Source organism: Callithrix jacchus, chromosome 4 (genome assembly GCF_049354715.1).
Source record: "Callithrix jacchus isolate 240 chromosome 4, calJac240_pri, whole genome shotgun sequence".
NCBI classification, from domain to species: Eukaryota; Metazoa; Chordata; class Mammalia; order Primates; family Cebidae; genus Callithrix; species Callithrix jacchus.
Window position 1 is genome coordinate 81,973,128 of NC_133505.1, and position 20,681 is coordinate 81,993,808.

The window sequence follows — 20,681 nt, forward strand, 5'->3', positions numbered from 1 at the left end:
CTCCACCCCAACTTTAATGTAAAATCTAGCTCTCACTCTCTTTCACAAGAAATCCAAGCACACTAGATATATTGCCTTAGTTATCTGTTATTTCAAAAAAACAAAACAAAATGAAAACAGAAACAAAACGAACCAAAACCTTGTATTGGCTTTGTCCTATATCAGCTATTTGAAGCTGAAACTCTCTTCCCCATTTGTTTCTGAGCTAGTCTTAGTCACAGGAGGCATTTTCATAAGACTGGGAAAGGGTGTGAAACAGCAGCTATGATTGTACTTGGTAGGTCAATGTTTGGCTAGATGCTGTTGCAGCTCCTCTGTTGTGGATCCACCAGCTCATCTTGCAACTCCCTCCAGATGTCCTCATTTAGTTCCATGACAAAGGGCATCAGATTCCCTTGCATGTCACCCACATATAAAAGGCATAGAAAAAATGAGCAACCAAGGTAACTTCCAGGTTGTCCTTGAGGTTCTCATCTTATTCTCACAGATACCTGTTTTTTTCTTGCTCCACCCTTTCCTTATCCACCTTCCCCCACCACACACCTTACATCAATCTGTCCTTATACTCATATGACCTTTTCAACTACCTGCCTTACCCACTCCAGGCTCTAGCTCAGGTGCAAAAACAATAGGCATGTATGAAAACTTTAGTAGGTTGTTGTAATACACTAAGGCCAATTTCTATAATAGAGCCCTTGTTTTATGTATCACTTCTAGTAGTTCTTTTTCTAAAATCAAGCCCTGACCAATAAATAAGTCTGAGAAGCAGTTCCTGGGGAACCTAAACTTCAGTGTGAATTCTCTGAATTGGTTAAGGGATATTTGGAATAGGTTCTCTAATTGGGTTACACTTAGATGCATTAATAACCCGTTTTTGTGGAAAGGTAGCACCAGTGTTCCATGACATACAATGGAAAATATTTATTTAAGTGATCATCTTAGATACTTGTAATCAAGAACATAGTATCTAATCAATAACATATGTGAAAGTTATGGCATTAATTGAGAAAGAAGGGGACCTTGGTATTTGGAAAGGAGTTATATGATCATATTTAGATGATGAAGCTGAGGACCTTGAATGCATACATTTTTGCTCTGCTTTCACAGTACAAACAACCTCTTTTCCCTTGTGTGAGAAGTTGGTCTCCCTTTGCCCAAAGACACTCTAATAGCCTTTCCTGAGGTAGTTGCCCTGGAATAAACTAATGATCCTCCTCCTGATCTACCTTCATTCCTTCTTATTGCTTCTAAATTTATAACCAGACTAAAATCGCAACAAGATTCAAAGGGCGAGACACAAAATGTGACCAGTGAGGAGGTATGATACACATTTTAAAAACTGCAAGCTCTTTGCCAATTTAGTTTTATAGAGGTCTGGAGAACAAATGTGGGAATGGACCCTGGGGTGTGGGATCAGGTTGGAAGGAGTATGAAATTGGATACAGCGAAATTCATTGAAATTGGACACTAAGCAGAATTTGTAGATTCCCTCTATTACCTTGAGGAGCTGAGACTGGCTCTAACAGCTTATGTAGTTGTTTGTTTAAAACCTGGATGTGTTTGTGGTCTGTACTGAAATAGATCAAAATACCAGACTTTCTTGTTATAGTAAATAGACAAATAGAGTCATTGTGATGCTAGAGTGGATCTGCATAGCAAGATCTGCTGACCCTTCCCCTAGATACCCCATAAAGGGTACATTTCTTTCTCTAAATATCTCAGAAATACATTTAAGAGGGAGTCATTAACATTCTTGAAGAGTTCTATGACAGATATTTTCTGTAGGTCAGAAATGATAAATGGGCTGGATTCCTTGGATTCAGTAGAAGCAATGGCATTCCCAGGTGGCAGGAATCAAGTGGCCAAATGTGAAAGACAATGTAAGCCTGGTAGCTGGAATGGGTAATAGACATTAAGCAGTTATTGGAATGGTCTGACCAGCATGGGTATTTGGCTTTAGTTTAATTATGATCCTGCTCCTGCCCCTATTCCTCCTTTTCCAATTCTTTGAAACAGAATGGCAGCCTTAAGTAATTTGTATAAGCAAAAAGACTTTAGATCTAGTGAAGAGACCTCATGGCCCCTCAGTGAATTTCCAATAATAAGCTAATTGACAGACCCAGAGCCTGCCAAATGAAGGAGAGTCCAGATCCTCTTGAACAAGGATGTGTTACCAGCCCAAAATTTCGAATGTAAATCTTCCTTCAAACCCTAATTTTCCCCAAGGAGAAGTGAATCTATTTCCTGGAATGACCATTTATAGCAGAAAGAAAATAATCACACATTTAAGGAATTATTAGTCAGTCACTGGCTCAGAGCTGACACTAATCCTTAGGCACCTAAAATGTTACTGTAGTCCGTCAGTCAGAATAGGGACTTATGAAAGTCAGATAATCAGGGGAGTTTTGGCTTAGGTCCATCCTGCTGTGAGCCCAGTGGGTCCCTGAACTAACCTTGTGATTATTTTCTCGATTTGGAATTCATATTTGGAGTAGACATGCTATTAGCATCTGAAGCCTCACATTGTTCCCCTGACCCACGGAGTTAGAGGCATTATGGACAAGGAAGCCTAAATAGAAATCACTATAATTGTCTAGACGAGAGGTCAGCAAACTTTTTCTGTAAGGGACTGTAAATTAATAAATATTTTAGGCTTTGTGGGTCAGATACAGCCTCTGTTTCTTCACCTCTTTCTCCTCCTCTTTCTATTTTCTTTCTTCTCCACTTCTTCCTCCTCTATGTCTTCTTCTTATCATTCTCCTTCTCCCTCTTTTTCTTTTCCCTTTTCTTCTGCTTCCTGTTCATCCTCCTCTTCTTCTTCTCTTTCTCCTATTTCTACTTTCATCTCCTCTTTTCCTCCTTGTTGTCCTCTTCCTCCTCTGCTTTTCTCTCCTCCACTTCCATCTTCTTTTGCGTCTGAACCCTTTAAAAATGTAAAAAGAAATATATCCTTAGTTATGAATTGTATAAAAGGAGGCAGAGGACTATATTTAGCCTATAGTCCATGGTTTGCCAACCCTTGTTCCCATGGACTGAGCCATGGTAAGTTATCTTGCCGAGGGAAAGGACAGGTCGCTGCATCTGGTCCCTTCTAGCACCAAGAAAGAGGCTCAGCACTTTGTGTTCTTCCTGAAGAAAACAGATCTCATTTGGTTATACTACTCTGAGTAGTTAACAAGTAAACCAAAAAGCTGCAATTTTTGACTGGAGCCTGGAAAAAGAGCAGGTCATGAAAGAGGTCCAGGCTGCCATGCAAGCTACTCTGCCACATACGTCATATGAACCGACAGATCCAACAGTGCCAAAATTATTAGTAGGGGATAGGGATGGCCTCATGGCCACCCTCCACTCCTCCCTCTTACCTTGAACCTAAGGCTTCATGGGAGTGCCCTTTAACTACCTGACTGAGGAAGCAAATGATTCTGCATGATATACTTGCGGTTCCAGAAACAAAACAATATAGATTAAAATAAGCAAAGAAAAAAACCTCACAGGGAGAAGTCCAGAAGAGAATGCACAAGTTTCAGGTACCCTTTTCAGTGGAGTTGTACAGGATGCACTTAAATTTTCCAGCAATAATGTATGGCAACACATGCGAAATGTTGCCAGTGAGGGAAGCTCATCCAAATCCTGGTGTCCAGGATTTTTTATTGGGGGTTCAGTCATGTAGTGGGCAGCACCTATGTGACTGACCTGAGCTACTCAACTCCAGCCCCTAGTGCAAAAATAAGTGTTTATCATAGATCACATTGATAACATAAACTCCTTGGTCAAACTGTTACAGCGTGGCCCAAGGCCTCAGGCATACAAAAACACTTAGGCAAAGCATTCCGGAGTTCAGTTGTCTAGAGTTCATCAAGGGCTACTCCTGAAAACAGGTCTTTCTTGACAGTATAAGGGTTTGAGAACCTGAAGCCTGCTTTTATGCACACTATGGGTATACTGATTGGGACTACTGACTTGAGAGTGTTTGTGTTCAGCAAGAAAAGCCAGGAGAAGAAAAATAGCATTAGACAGGAATTATACAGTAGAGATCAAGAGCTCTGGCTTTGATTAGACAGATGAACTATGCCACATTTTTATGTCTGACTAACTTCTCTGCTGCTATTTTCTTTTTTAATTTGTGGAATTAAGCTATTGGGAATATCTAAAACAAAGATTTAGTATGAGGATTAAATAACCTAAATTATGTAAAATATTTACTACGGTAAGTGTTCAAGACATCTTAAAAGACATAAATGACCAGGAACACCAACTGCTAACTGTGTAGTATCTTGCCCCTAGAATGTCTGATCTTTTCCACAGCAAACTCCGCCATGCAACAGCTCAGTGTCATCTGGAAATTGATGTATTACAAATGAGCACAGAATAGGCTGTTGGGCTAATGTTTTTTGTTTTTTTGTTTTGTTTTGTTTTTAAGACAGGGTTTCACCACGTTGGTCAGGCTGGTCTTGAACTCCTGACCTCAGGTGATTCACCCACCTTGGCCTCCAAAGTGCTTGGATTAGAGGCGTGAGCCACCACACCCAGCCTGTGCTAATGTTTTTTGTGTTTGTAAGAACAGGGTTTGGGAAAGACCAGTTTCACAGGTTGTGTTACCTGGGAAGTGACTCTAGGAGGCATTAGCATGCAGAAGTTTTATTAGGGAGTATTCCTCAGACCCACAACTATGAAAGGCAAGGGGAGGAAAGAAAAGAGAGGAAAAAAAGTCTGATTGAGAACAGGGAAAAGCTGAGATGTGAAATAATCTCAGGGGTGTTATTAGCCGATTACCAACAACTCTGAAGCAGTCATGGGCCTACAGACCTGGAGTGAAGAAAGCAGAACTTTATACTCCTGTGTCAATACAATGATTAAATTTTGTTCACCCTAGAAAGAGACACCACCCTGGGTGAAGCAGTTCTCTTTTGCTGAACCATCAGTGCCGGTTGCTGGCAGGTAAGGGTAAGTCCAGCTTTAGAGGCATGCAACCTGTGTAGACTCCCTGGGCCTCATGCTCGTGAGGGCCCAACATTTGGTTCATGTTCTGCTGCCTCCACATTACAATTCTTAACAATATTTTCACAAAAGGTCTCATAATTTAATTTCGTATTGGTTTAACAACTTACATACTTGGTCCTGGTGAAAGGCTGTCTTAGCAGTACTCTCAGTATCTGGGATCTGTTAAAGAAAGATGTTTAATGATACTTGTTAAATAACAATAGTGAAGACTTGATTCAGGACCACTGCAATAGTGTAAAGACCACTGCAGTGGGGTCTTGCAGGGGAGAAAGATTTGGCTCAACTCTGAATACACCATAGGCAAGTGGGAATTTATGGGCAAGGATCAGGGTGGGGATCAGTGGTTGAAAACATACTAAGAGGAAACAAGGTTTGGGGCTGCAGTTGTGGTTCGAAGTTAATACAGGGTGATAAGACATTACCTGAGGAATAGTGGAGGATAAGAAACCTCAACAGATATCAGGGTTCACCAAATATTGGGAATGGAGTTTCTTGCTTAACTGACTTAGCAGAGTTCTTTGCTAAAACAGGATTTTACAAGGAAGTGCACAGATGGGCCTAGGTGAAGGTTCAAAAGCCCAACAAAAAGTTTAGACAAGGAAATAATCTTTGTCTGATTATATATCTATATTTCTGAAGGGGGATTTGGGTGATACATCACAGTATCAACTACTTTTGGTATATTAGTGGTGATAATCACTTCTAATAAGAAACTGAGCAATTTAAAATAAGCAAATATGATACATAAACTGATAAAAAAGAAAAATTTTGGCCAAGTGTGGTAGCTTATGCCTGTAATCCCAGCACTTTAGGAGGCTGAAGAAAGCGGATCACTTGAAGCTAGGAGTTCAAGACCAGCCTAGTCAACAAAGCAAGACCCTGTCTCTACAAAAAAAAATTCAAAATAAAAAATTTATCCAGACACGGTGATATATGCCTGTAGTCCCAGCTACTTGGAAGGCTGAAGTAGCAGAATCTTTTGAACACAGGAGTTTGAGCCTGCAGTGAATGAGGACACCACTGCATTCCAGCCTGTGTGCCACAGAATCGGTTTCTAAAAACAAACAAACAAAGCCAAAACAAACGAACAAAAACAAAAAAGAAGGAAGGAAAGGGAAGTTTTAATTCCATTTCTATAAATTGAGGAGTTCTGTTCTATTCTCTGCCTTCCTGAAATATAAGGACTAATGTTTTAAATTAGTATACATCTATTTGAATTATTGTTTGGAGCTTAGAACTTAAGTAGACAGCAACAGCAACAACGAGGAGTTTTATACATCCTGAAGTCTCCGTTAGAAAGATTATGGCCCTGTGCCAACCAATTGTTTGGCTCAGGGTCGACACAAGGAGAAAGTGGGCTAGGGAAGAGAAGCAGATATTTGGTTTTTCTGGGTAGCCAACTTGCTGGGAATTATTTTACATCGTTCAATATGGGAAGAGTACATACACTAAGCAAAAAAATAAATAATTCTTTTTTTCTTCTTATCAGCTAAAGACACTTTTTCTAGATTCTCAACTTTGAATTGAGTTTGACTTTTGATGTATCTTCCCTTTTTCTATGAGTAATTTTTTGGAAAGTGCTGTAAATTTAAGATATTAAGCTATGCACTTCAGGAGAGTAGAAATAGGTAATAGGACAAAATAAGGTCCCCAAGATAGTCGTCTCAGTAAATACATATTCTGTAACTTGCTACATGGAAAATTTACCAAAATGAAGATTTGAACAAGTCCATATTACTACTGCATTCTTTGCTGTTGTTTAATCTCTTGTTTTGAGAAAGGAGCTTAATTAATACAGGTGTTAATAATAATAAAATGCCAGTCTTCATGAAGACTAAATCCTTCATTCAATGTCTACAGATATAATCTAATTGTTTAGAAATTCAGACAAATTTTCTTTTATTTTTGAGACAAGATAGTGTCTCCCTCTGTCACCCAGACTGGAGTGCAGTGGTGCAAACACAGCTCATTGCAGCCTCAACCTCTTTGACTCAAGAGATCCTCTCTGGCTCAAGAGATCATATTTTCCATGAAAACTTCCCTGACTATAAGAACCTGTAGGTAACCTGTTCTGTGATGTCAGAGAAGAAAGGAAGCAATAGGGTCAAGCAATGGAGCTGATATATCGTTAGGGTAAGAACATGAAATACAAGACAGTGGCAGGGACCAGGCAGGAAGGCAGAACAGTGTGATGACTAAAAGTGCTAGACTCCTGACTCAGACTGCCAGGTTCAAATCTCAGCCCTCCCACTTTGTGAAGTTAACAATTTAGTTAGCCCTCCTTTCCCCCACCATGTCTTAGTTTTCTCATGTATAAACAAACATGATATTTACCTCATTGATTATTACTAGTATTAAATGGATTAATAGGTGTAAAGTACTTAGGCTAATACCTGACATATAAGTGCCTTATTGGCATTTTAAAATTATTAAAGGAAAAGGATTACTAATATACCAGGCATTTTTTTATACCCTGATTCATATAATTCTTTCAATAACTGAAATATAAATATTATTTTTGCTCTACAGATAAGCAAACTGAGGCTTAGGCAGATTAAATAATTTGTTTACCAGACAAGCACATTTTCAGTTACAAAACAAAAGACCCAAGTAGGGTCAATCCGAGTAGGACCATTGTACTTCTTTGCTTCTAACTCTTCAGTGATACCCTACATAGAGCGAGGAGGTTCAGGTGAGAAAATGTCAAAACTACAAGTCTCATTACAGCTGACTTTAAAGGATATAAACAGCTTCTCATATTCACATTGTATCTATAGATTTATTTTGTTGCATTGTGGACTTTGTACACAAATCTTTTCATTTGTGCAGATTAATTGAGATAGTATCAGTTGGGGCTTCTTACAGTCAAGCACTGGCAATCGAAAATAGGAGACCGGTGGCAGGGGGTGAGTGCCCTCAGAATTGTCGTGCAGTCTGCCTCAAGCAGGCTCCTTACGGACTGCTGGCTAGGATGTCCCTGAGGGATGTCAGGGAAGCTTGGCCAAACTAACACCAGAGAGGGTTCCTGACCACTCTCTGTATGCTGTCTTATACTTGTCAAAATGAATGTGTGCTGGACTATATAAACTGAAACTGTGATAGATGTGCCAGTGATGGATGGAGTGCATCCTGAAACAACAGCTTTTAACCTCTGTCTCATGATTTCTCAAAAATCACTTTGCATGAGTATAATAAGCATAATTCCCAGTTTTTCCAGGAGGATAGTGGTTTATGCTTGTTCCCAGTGTATATTTATCCACAGCACTGGCTTTAATGCACAAAATTGTCCTAGTTTCAATGACAAATTCTACATATCTGCTATAGGTAATGATCATTCTACATATCGGCTATAGAGAATAACTATTCTACATATCCACTGTATATATTAGTTTTAGTCTCCCTTTCTAGATATCTCTTCTTTTGGTTTCATAAACATAACAAGTCCCTTCCTGTGTATTCATTTATCTACAAACTGTAATTTTTTTACTTTTCAATTATTGTTTATTACCTACTTAAACTTGTTTACATTGTTCAACTGATATGTTTATCTGTGAAAAATAACTGAGCATCTCAAGTTGGAATAGGATGTATCATAACTGTTCCCCCTAAAATTAATGGAAGTATATTTTTTATTTAATAATTATTTACTGTCAGCAGTGTTTTCGGGAATGAAGTAAATGTGTTAAATGGGGAACAGCTTTATATCTGGTGCCTGGCACACTGTGGGCACTCAAAGAAAAATTATTAATTAAATGCTAAATGAATAAATAAATGAATCCAAAGGCCCATTCCATCTTTACAGCAGGAATTCCAGTAGGCTTTTGTAGACCTGCAGGCTTTTGTAGGTGTTTTATGTTCATTGTCTTCTCATACAGACACATTATATTTACATGCACCCATTGTGGCCGTTGCTTTGACTTTCTGATGATTCTCAATCACCATGTGGCATTGCAGTAGGTATTACTTCTCTTCACCAATATCTGATTCTTCTCTACTTATGGGCACATGGGTGGATCACTATTCTTTGTTTTATTGAAGTTAGGTGTGACTACATATCTTCCCTTTAAAGATGGAGTGTGGATATATAAGCAGAACTGTGGATAAGCATTTATTGATGGTGTTCAACTTCCCACACTGCCTTTCATCAGCTTTCATTGTTCACAGAAGCACATCGTGATGCAGAGGTGGCATGAGATCCATGCAACTTGGTGCATTAAACCAAAACAGATAGTAAAGCTGTCTGGGAGAACTGCTTGAAGCTGCAGTGCACTTTGCAACAGCATCAAGTAAAGTGGTGGTCCGGCAGTGAGCTTTGGGGATTGTTTGTTACAGAAGTATAACCTCACCTGTCTTAACTGATACACAAAAGGAATACAGTGGAGATTCAGTTAAAATAATCAAGTGTGTTTTATAATTATAGATTGTGTTCATCAATTAGGTTTAAAGACAACATTCCTTAAGAATTTGGACCTATGTTTGTTCACACATATGTGTCTTAATATTGTAACTCTATAAGGCAAGAATCCTGGAAACATAGAAGGATGCTTACAGGTTGTGTATCTCATGACTTCCTTTACAACTATAAAATTAGGATATAGAAAGTGAGGAATGTCCTGCTCAATATCACATAGATGGCTAATGGTAGGGACTTGAATAGAGTCTAATGTTCTCATCTATATATTTAGTGTTATCTCTGTTACATTTAATTTTGCCTCATATGCATGGTAATTCTTTTAACCACAAGCCATAGCACTGGAAATGTCCACCAGAATATTCAATATGGATTGAAGCTAAACACTAAACTTAAATGTCTGTTAAAAGTCATACTGGAAGAGGAGACAAGATTAGCAATTAATGCTTATTCAAGTTGATAGAACCCACCAGCAACAGTAATTCATAGAGCTCAAGGAATGAAGTAAGAATTAGAAGCATTTGGTATAGAGAAATCTTAATAATCATCAAGAGATCCTGAAAATAGAAAGATTTGATCTCCAAGGGAGCCCCCTGGAGAAGTGCCAGCAGCTGAGGACCTTGGGGCCTACAGAGTGCGGTCCACTGGGCAGAAAATCATGTAGAAATAGGGTGAGGGAGGGCAGAACATGCCATCCAAAGGCTAAGTATGGTAGTTAATTTCAAGTTTTAATAAAAATTAAATCACTTATAGGCTAAATAAATTCACTATAATTAATTATTACCCATTGGCATTAAACTCCGTATCTTTTTTATTGTTGTTATATATTCTCTTAATTGAATTTCCTTAGGACACATGAATCCCTCTTTCCAACCTGCATTAGGCAGTAATTATATCACAGATGCTTTCAGCAATTGGCGGGGGGCAAGAGGTAGAATTTGTAAGCCATGATTTCATTCTGTTGTTCTGCAAGGTAAAAAATTCCTGCATCTTGCCAACTAGAGTCCTTTTTGACACATAGTTTGACTAATATTACATATCTGAAAGCCACTAAAATTTTTTCCTCAGTCTATTTTATAATTAGCCACAAATTCCCCACATATTTATACTGAGATTAAAGATTTATAGTTATGAGGAAATCTTAGCATATAACTCATTACAATGAATTATAAAAAATTTAGAAAATGATATTGGTCATAGAAAGTGTACAAAGATATATATTAGCATATATTCCTAATTCAACATTAATTCTGAAACATTTGAGAAATAGACAAATTTGCTATTTCATTTATACCCCTGAAGGTGGCACTGATGATATTGAAACTTTATTGGTTTGTGCAATGTACATGCAAGGGTTAATCTGTGAGATCTGGCCATTTCCTTTGATACCAGGGGGCACTGTCTTTTCTCAGGGTGTGATCTGCAAGAAGGGAGTGGAATTTGTAGAGACCAGTCTGATCTGGATTATCTGTTTCTCCATCGCGCCAGCTCCCATAGTTTTAATTAAACTCAGTGTATAGTAATCTCTTAATAAAGCAGTTATTGCATTTCTGATTTCCTTCTAAACATGTATAAACTTCTATTCCAAGCTCTAATTTAGCATCAAGAATCCTTTTGTAGAATTTTGAGAGGAGGCAGCAAAATATAGTGTCAATAAAATGAAAAGGAAGTCAACAGAAAAAAAAAATGGCCTCTTTGACCTGAGCTATGTGGCATTTTATTTAAGCAATAGTGTGTTACTAGGAAATATAACCGATATTAAATATGCTAGAAAATGTCCAGAATAAATCACTGCCTTTTCACAGAAGTGTGGTACTCTGATGGACTGAAGGGCTGTGCACTCAGATGAAGTCAACAGATGAAACTTGGCTTTTAGCATTGCCTTTGTAATTACGTGACCATTACTTTCCCTGACTCTGCATTTTCAGTTGTAAAACAGGATTATTAATATCTAAATTAGTGAACATATGTGCAGAACCTAACAAACAGAATATGTCCTCGATAACTTCTAATTAGCCTTCCCATCCAAATCTACCAATAACAGCTAACGTTTCTTGAAAGATCTGGCCAAGAACACTCCTATTTGTATGATCAATAATATTTGGAAAATATTAAAAATCTTGAATAAAATAAAGCTCAAAATCACAGAAAATTTAGATATTGGAAGGTGAATGTTTCTAAAAGTTCAATCATAATTGTTCTTTCTTTCAGAATATAATGAGTGAGTATTAACCCAAAAACCCCCAGAGACATTTGCTAAGAAATGAATCTGTAAGTCACCACAGAATGTTGACACTGCTTAGCACAGTCCTTGGCACAAACTCTGCATTCAATAATTGCCTGTTTAATATGAAGTTTAGTTGCTAAGTAATCATTTATTTTGTTCAGCCCATTCAAGGGAAAAAAACTGAGAGTGAGAGAAAGTAAGGCGCTGACCCAAACGAACCCGGCTTATTGGTGTTTGGGCTGACACTAGCACGAGATGTTATGCTTCTTGGTTAGATGTCAGCTATGAGCCCACAGCTGCTGAGTACTCCATTTTAAAAAGGCGAAGGGATTTCTTTCTTTCTCCAAAGTGCTAATGTGTAAAAAATAAGTATGCATTTAAAAAGTCAATCCTTGCTTAGTGGGCAGGATTTTGGATGGTATGCAAAAGTAGTGGAAAACACAATTAATTTCAGAATATTAGTGTTACGTGGTGAGAGAATACATAAATAATAGATTTTTTAGGTTTGCAGACACCATAAGCAAATGATGAATTGAGCATGGGTTGAATATGATTGGCGGTCATGCAAAAGCTAAGGAGAAATGTGAGGCATGCCCACCCCAGTATGTCTGGTTTTCTGTGTTTCTGAGAAAGGAGAGTATACTGTTGGCATTGGAGGTACTGAACAGATGGAACAAAACCTCACAGGATCTCCTTTCTTTTCATAAGTAACTATAATGGACAAAAGTGGACTCATATTGGATCTCATTAATAAAGCATAGAACGTGGAGGCAACAAAGCCCAAGGATTATAGTACTGTATGGAGCAGTTACTAAGAATGGAGAAGTCCCTGTGGTGTCCCACATGGAGTCTTCACAGCCAGCTGAAGTGAGTGGCTCCTTCAGAGAGTTTCAGTCTGTCACCGCCTGTGTGCTTTATTCTACTCCTACATGGGGCTGTGTTTGCCAGTGAAACCATGTTGTCTCTCTTTTAATCCATTGTTTGTGAATGACAACATGGAATAAAAAGAACTCCTCCAAGCTGAGAGGTACAAGGGATAGAAGAATCAACTTAATTTCTGCTTGACTTGATTTCAAGGAACTCCACAGGAGAGTCAGATTCCTGTTAGAGCAAAATACAAAAATAATGTCTACAGAAGTGGTTGACATTGAACTTTCTTTAATGACTAGGCTTTCACTGATGATTGACCTTGAGTTCACAGATGAATTAGAAAAACTTTCAGGAGATTAGTCATAAAAAGGGACATCAGAGCCAGATGGAAATAGAGTCTGCTGGAGATGAAGGATATCCAGTATTTCTTGGTACTGAAAAGAAAAAGAATGAAGGTACAGAAGTTTACCTTAAGTTGGGAGGCTGAAGGAGGTGTCTGCGGGACAATATGTCTATCTTGTCTGAACATGCAGATTCCTTCTTCATTTCTGACATGGAGGCCTTGAGAAAAACAGAGGAACAATACAAAATAAATAATGAATGGAAATATTTATCTCTTTGGCTGGTAAAATGCTTTATAAAATCACATATATTTATATATTATACTCAAGATCATACTGTGTATAATTTTATATTTTACCTTTATAACTTCTACTTTATATCATAAATATGCCAGAAATTATTCTTCTCAGCCATAATTTTTAAACAGCTGTATATAGATGTAGAGTAATTTATTTAACCAACCTTTTATTGTTGGAGGGTCAAGTTGTTTTCATAAATATTGAATATATAATTTTTACCCAAGCAATATGTCACTGAAAATACATTTAGAAATGGAGTTGTGAACACTGGGGAAGATGCCAGTATTTACTGTCAAATTTAAGTAAGTATTTTAGATTTAAGACTCTTTAGAGGCAAAAAGTTGAAATAAGATCTACAGAAGTCACACTCAGAAAGGTTCAAGGTTAGTTATTCCCTTACTCTTTTGGGGTCAAATCTACTTTTACACCTAAGGATGGTCATCCCAGAGAAAATGAACCCCACATTCTGCACAGGTAGGTCAGGGTTATAAGTGAGGAGACACTGTGAATCAGCCATCTTTGCAGCTCAAAGACACTGACTTCAGAAGTTCTGTGAGGGTCTGTGGAATATGTGGAAATTTTAAGTGGAGAGTGCATTTACTCTTTATTCCCCCATTTTGCCTCTTGGAACTACAGGGCTTTATTATAGACTAAGTAACTGAATCCATAAAGGAATACATCAGTAATGGTTTCAAGTTGTATTAATTCGTTGGGACCCTGGGATACAATTTAATAACAGGAAGAAAATGAAAATGAGTGGCATGTGTGTCATTAAGATTTTTAGAAAGTCGATCTCCAAGCCTCAACTCCTCAATCATTACTATAGGCTGTTTATGAGCAGAATAATATACCCATATATTAGCATAATTGGATTTAGGTGAAATTTATTAATTTCAGAAATTTGATCTAGATTAGACTTAGATCCTCACTCATAAGGCATAAGGGTTTAAATTACTGAATTTGTGGAACTATCTCATCTCCATATGTTATCAATAAATGACTGGTTCTCAACCAGGGGCGATTTTGGTCTCCTCCTTTCTAGGAGATATTTGGCAATGTTTGTGACATTTTTAGCTGTCACAACCGGTAAAAAGTACTACAGGCATCTAGCAGATAGAGGCCAAGGCTGCTGATGGACATCCTATAATAAACAGGCCAATCCCTACAATAACAAAAAAATTGTCCGTTTCAATATGTCAGTAATGCCGAGGCTGAGAAGCCATACAATAAGCAGTCCAGGGTAACAGCTAGTGCTCTGGCAGGTTCTAATGCCATCGTAGCTCATGACGTTATTTCAGGAAAACTTAAGCCTTCTCAGTAGGTATTGGAATGTCACTGCTTTCCTTCTTGCAAGTTTTAAAATGTATATTATGCTTTTATTTGGAATAGATTCCATAATCTCTGCCATAATTGACATGTGAAAGGTGGGAGGTGAGCTTGCCCCTCCTGAATACCTCACTTATACAACATATTTTTCTGCTTATACATAAAGTATTCCACAGATTGGGAGAAGAAAGGTGTTCTTCCTCCAGACTTTCCAAAACATAGACTTTAACTTTCTTCTTTGAAACAGCAACCACATCTACCAGCAGAGGCTTCTTTATGACTCTGAGAACAGCAGGGAGATTCACAGCTGGAAGCAAAATGCTTTCCTTGGAAAAATCTTTTCTAGTAAGTTGTGCTTTGTCCTTGCCAGGACAGAAAACAGTTAAAATAGCAGGAACAGCTTTCCCCCTGGCTGGTGGGGAAGGAGGAGAGCCTAAATTAACAGGCACTTTTCAATCCTGACTTGTTTCTTCTTTTACTTTCTTTCTTCTTCTCATAGCCTCAGGCTTTTAATGCCCAGCCTAGGTGGAAATTAATGACAAATCTTGGCCAAAACCTCTCAGGATAAAATTCAGCCTCTCTGGGCACAACCCACAAAGCTTTTCATTATCTAGCCTCTGCTTGTCTCTCCCACTTCTCATTTGCACTGGGTTCCAAACATAAGCCCTAAAGCAATGATTCACAAACTGAAATGACCATTGAAATCAAACAGGGTGGGCTTTAATGTAAAAAATTTTGAGAACACCCATATAGAGTCTCAGGATCCGTATTTTCAATAAGCTCCCTAGGCAAATCTGATAAACCCCACTGGAATTCACAATCCATTGCTTAAATATGCCAGACCTTCCCATAAGTCTTTTCCTCTGCTCAAGCTCCTCCCTCTGCCTAGACTGTACTTTTAACCTCTGTGGAGTTCTTCCTGAGCTTTCCAGGCCAACTTAACCACTCCCACCTCTCTCCCCATAACATATTTCTTATGTAGTAAGCATATTGCTTATTGATATGGTTTGGTTCTGTGTCCTCAGCCAAATCTCATCTGGAACTGTAATTCCCATGTGTGAAGTGAGGGACCTGTAATCCTCACGTGTGGAGGGAGGGAAATGATTAGATTATGGGGGTAGTTTCCCCTATGCTGTTCTCATGGATAGTGAGTTCTCAGAAGATCTGATGGTTTTGTAAATGGTAGTTTATTTCTGCGCTCTCAGACATATTCTCTTTTACCTGCTGCCATGTAACAGATGCCTGCTTCCCCTTCCACCATGATTGTTAAGTTTCCTTAGGCCTTCCCAGCCATGTGGAACTGTGAGTCAATTAAACCTTGATTCTCAGGTATGTCTTTATAGCATTGTGAGAATAGACTAACACGATGTCTATTGTCTCTCGAATAATACATAACAATTCATTGTGCTACATTCTTTTCCTGCGTATTTTGAAAGCTCCTTAAATAGTAAATATTTCTCTTTTATTAATTTTTTGAGGCAGTATCTCACTCTTGCCCAGGCCAGAGTGCGGTGGCATGATCTTGGCTCACTGCAACCTCTGCCTCCTGGTTCAAGCAATTCTCCTGCCTTAGCCTCCTGAGGAGCTGGGGTTATAGGTATGTGCTATCACACCCAGCTAATTTTTATATTTTTAGCAAAGACAGGGATTCACCATGTTGGCCAGGCTGGTCTCAAACTCCGGACCTCATGATCCACCCACCTCAGTCTCCTAAAGTGCTGGGATTACAGGTGTGAGCCACCATGCTCAGCCTAAGAATAAATATTTCTTAAAGGAATCAATACACAAAATACAGTTCACAGAAAACTAGTTGTGTTGCTCATCTCAGGCATCATGCTGAAATTCTGCAGGTTTGAGTTTCTAGCTGTAGAAAAATTAAAATCAATCTCTCTCTCTCTCTCTCTCTTTCTCTCTTTCTCTCTCTCTCTTTCCTGGCTGGGCATGGTGGCCTACACCTGTAATCCTAGCATTTGGGAAGCTGAGGTGGACAGATCACTTGAGGTCAGGAGATAGAGATCAGCGTGGCCAACATGGTGAAACCATGTCTCTACTAAAAATAAAAAAATTAGCTGGGCATGATGGCAGACACATGTAATCACAGCTACTTGAGAGGCTGAGGCAGGAGAATTGCTTGAACCCAGGAGGTGGAGGTTTCAGTGAACTGAGATTGTGCCACTGCATTTCAACCTGTGTGACAAGATCAATACTCCATCTCAAATATATATATATATCCTAAAAGTAAACTAAGGTTTTAGTCATTTATGAATCATTTTGTTTGTTTTCTATTCTTTTCACAGATCAGAGGTAACCATTAACATTACAATTTACAGAAAAATCTGAATACCTGAGGAAATATATAAATAATAAATAATATTAAATAAATAAAAAAATGGGTATGTAAGTTGACACACACACACACACACACACACACACACGCACATATAAATGACTGGAATGAAATATACCAAAATTTCACAGTGAGATTAATTAAATTTAAGCTATATTTGCTATTGTAAGAAAAAATGAAAATTAAAAGTAAGAGGCTTAGTTCTCCCTGTTAAAAATGAGTTAAGAGCTTTCCCTCCCCTCCTTTTTCTTAGAGCGCTTATCTTAGAATATCTTAAATACTTTCTTGTCTCTTTGAAATGTATATAAATCCTTTTTGAAGACTGGATAGGCCTTTTGTCACCTCTAGGACCCAGGAATGTCTTTCTCAAGAACCTGGGAGCGATTTCTTTGAAATGCAAACATCAAGGGAGATAGCGCCCCATCTCGGTTTCTGTGGTTAAGGTAGGAGCTGGCGGGTTGCAAAACTACCTCCTTCAGCTGGCAGGTTGCAAAACTATCTCCTTTCATATAGAGGTGAAGAATTTATTTTTCCTCTGGATACAGCTAATTAGCTAACACAGATGGTCACCTCAATTATCAGGTAAAGTGAGGATGAATTATGTGTGACAAATGTTCTTCTCAAGGACTAGTCATTGTTTATCTTGAAAACATGTATGTAAGAGGTTGTATCTACTTGTCTACATGAAGGGGTGAGATTTCAGTTTTTGCAGTCTCTTCGTGGATTGATGGTGATGTACATCACAGTCTGGCTTAGTGCTTATCGATAATAAAAAGCGCCCCCCCACTACTACTTTTAAGGAGAGGATTTCTGGGTTGGAAAAAGGCTTTGTTTTTAATTATATTTCTCAACAATATTTATGTTTAATTTACACATGTTCTGTAATAGACCGCTCATTTAAATTTAAATTAGAAAAATTCTTAAAATGTTTTTGCTGCATTCCAGGAACAGCCTTTTGTTCTTGAACTTTAAACTAAAAGATGTCAAGAGAAAGAAGGTATGTATGGCAGGCCAGGGAAGGGAAGGACAATGGGAAGAGGGTGGGCAGTCAAATATTTATTTAATGTATTTTGAGTGCTAAGTTTGTACAATGTGTGGTGTGAAAACGTGGGAATCACAGTAAAAATTATGGTGCCTCTAGAGCTCAGACAATCATACCCCTAAATGATGGCATCAGCAGCAGCCTCAGAAGCAAAAGTTTTTCTCTAACCTCTTGCTCACCTGCCCCTCAATCCATTCTCCTGCAAGGCTAACCATAGAAACTAGAATTCCTTTTCCCCAAGAATTGTCACAGAAACCAGAATCCCTTTTCCCCAAAGCCAGCCATAAAAGTTTTTATTTTTAGGAAAAAAATATTAGTTTAACTTTCCTTCTACTTTTCTGTGTGAAAACTGGCCGTAAAGAAATTATCTGGGCCTGCCAATGGCTCACGCCTGTAATCCCAGCACTTTGGGAGGCTGAGGTAGGTGGATCATGAGATCAGGAGTTTGAGACCAGCATGGCCATTATAGTGAAACTCGTCTCTACGAAAAAAATATATATAAAAAATTAGCTGAGCAGGTGGGTGCCTGTAATCCTAGCTACTTGGTAGGCTGAGGCAAGAGAATTGCTTGCATCTAGGAGGCTGAGGTGCAGTGAGCAGAGATTGCACAACTGCACTTCAGCTGGAGAGACAGTGTAAGATCTCAAAAAAAAAAAAAAAAAATCTGACCTAGTTATTTGTAGGTTCTGAGATCCTCATTCCAGAAAGGGTCCCATCAACACCCAGAGGGAAAAAAAATGATGCTCGAGAGGCCGACAAGAATCTAGACAGATTGGCCTTGCTGAATTTCCCCATTCCATCTATTTGTATAGATTATGCCCTTTTTGTTTAATCGTATTTTTACATAGCTGCCCATACATTTTTGAACATAGAAGGATCTCATGTATAAGTGTTAAATGAATTTGTTAAATAAATTTGTTATCTTTTCACCAACTAATATGCCTTTTTTTTTTTTCTTTTTTGTGCTGATCATTTACTGGGAGTTGACTGACCGACCAGGGCTTGTATGGATGGACGTAAAAACCTCCAGACTTTTTTAATGAAAGGATTGATTAAAAAAAAATTTATAAAATTATGTCAAACACTAATGAATAAGTGGCATTTACAAATATTTATAAGAAAATCATTTGTGATTAACAGTTTTCTTTTTACAAAATGAATAGCTCATATCCTAAAAAGACTAACCAAATTAAAGTCAAGACCTTGGCACTGTCATAATATTAGTTTCAAGGGGGAAAATACCAACAATGAGACATACAAAAGTATTTGAGGAGAATCATATGTTATTAAATTTGTCCTAGAACCTGGGGGAGAGTTCAGGGAAAGAGAATAGCTGGTATATTTAAGAAAAATTGAAATATAAAAGATTACACATGAGAGCAAAAGAGTCCATTTCTCTTAAGAAAACCAATAAACACTCACAAACTTTCATTTATAGATTTTCAACAATTTTTTTTCATATTAGTCCAGTTGCCACCCCAAAATCCAACCAGCCGGCATAATAATTAAGGTGACAACAGGTCCAGTTGGCCACACTCCCTGTTCACCCGTGAATGCTTTTCAAGCCAATGAGAATAACATTTGTGGTGACAGGAGCCAGAGTCAAAGGAGAATCACTTCAATCAGGAGGAAATCTCTCTGTTGAGCATCTTCAAAATTTTTCATGGGAAGGCATCTCTGTGTTTGTGTGCAGTCTTCAGCCCCATAACTATGAAGGTGGCAGCTTCAGTTTCTCATAAACATGGAACCTGAGAGCAGCGGTGAGGACTGTCTGCAGCAGTTTGGCTTCAAGGCCTTTGTAGTAGAGTCTCATTATTCCAAAACATCTTACTCATTGGTGAAGAAGATAGAGAGTATTCTGAAGACTTCCCAACGTTCTGTTTTTTGGGTTTAGTCTTTGATGCCAAAACCTCAGAATTGACTATACCGTCTGCATGGGATAGGTGACGGTGCTGGCAATCGCGGTGGCTACTCCACCAATGATGAACACATCCAAAGAAGAAAGCTTCATCCATTTCTTTTAAAGCTGCCATTTAAAACCTTCATAAAACATGAACTGGATGGCAGGATTGAAGACCAACAGCAATGAGGAAAATGTGCCATTCCAACAAGCCAAGATTTCTTCACCTCGAATGATCTGATACAAAGCATCCATGATACCTTTGTAGTTTGTCGGTATAATCTTCAGTCCTAAATTTTGCCCCTTGAAGCTTCATTCTGGTGTTTACCACCCAGAGTGGAGTTGTTAGCCACGTGTTAACCACGCCTGCAACAAACAGCAACTACCAGATCTTTTCCAGTAGTAGAACGTTGACCTTTGACCCAGACTGCTTTGAGGCTTTTAGAAGTGTAGGAATAGACAAAATTGGAGCAGCAGAGACTGAGAATCGCTGGAAACCACCCTCGATATAGTGCCAAGAGTCCTTCTTTTTAATGATCTCCAGGAGCACCATGTGTGTAATTTTGTATTTTCTTTTCTCGTCAACCTGAAGTCGAAGTCTAGCTGTATCCAGGGGAAAAAGCACTGTCTGCTGTCATGCTTCCCACGGCTCCAGCCACGGCATGGTTTAGGCTTTCATAGGACAGCACGGAGGCCATTGGTGCAGCTGCTTGGAGACCCAGCCACACTTTTCCCACAGATGCCACAGCCAGAAGAGTTAGGAAGGGAGCCTAATATGCCTTTTATGAGTTGATTTTTTTTCCAGCAAAACTTCAGAGAGCCATCCTGGCCCCTACAGTGCCCACCTGAATCCAGAAGCCCATGGTGTACAATTAAATGACATTAGTTTATATGCACAATGTTGTGCAATTATCAC

At 38.5% G+C, this 20,681-nt stretch overlaps 1 pseudogene; it reads right to left on the reverse strand.

The window, feature by feature from the left end:
- Nucleotides 1–19,526: 19,526 nt before the first annotated feature.
- On the reverse strand, nt 19,527–20,463 carry LOC100398926 (peroxisomal membrane protein PMP34 pseudogene; annotated as a pseudogene).
- Nucleotides 20,464–20,681: the final 218 nt, after the last annotated feature.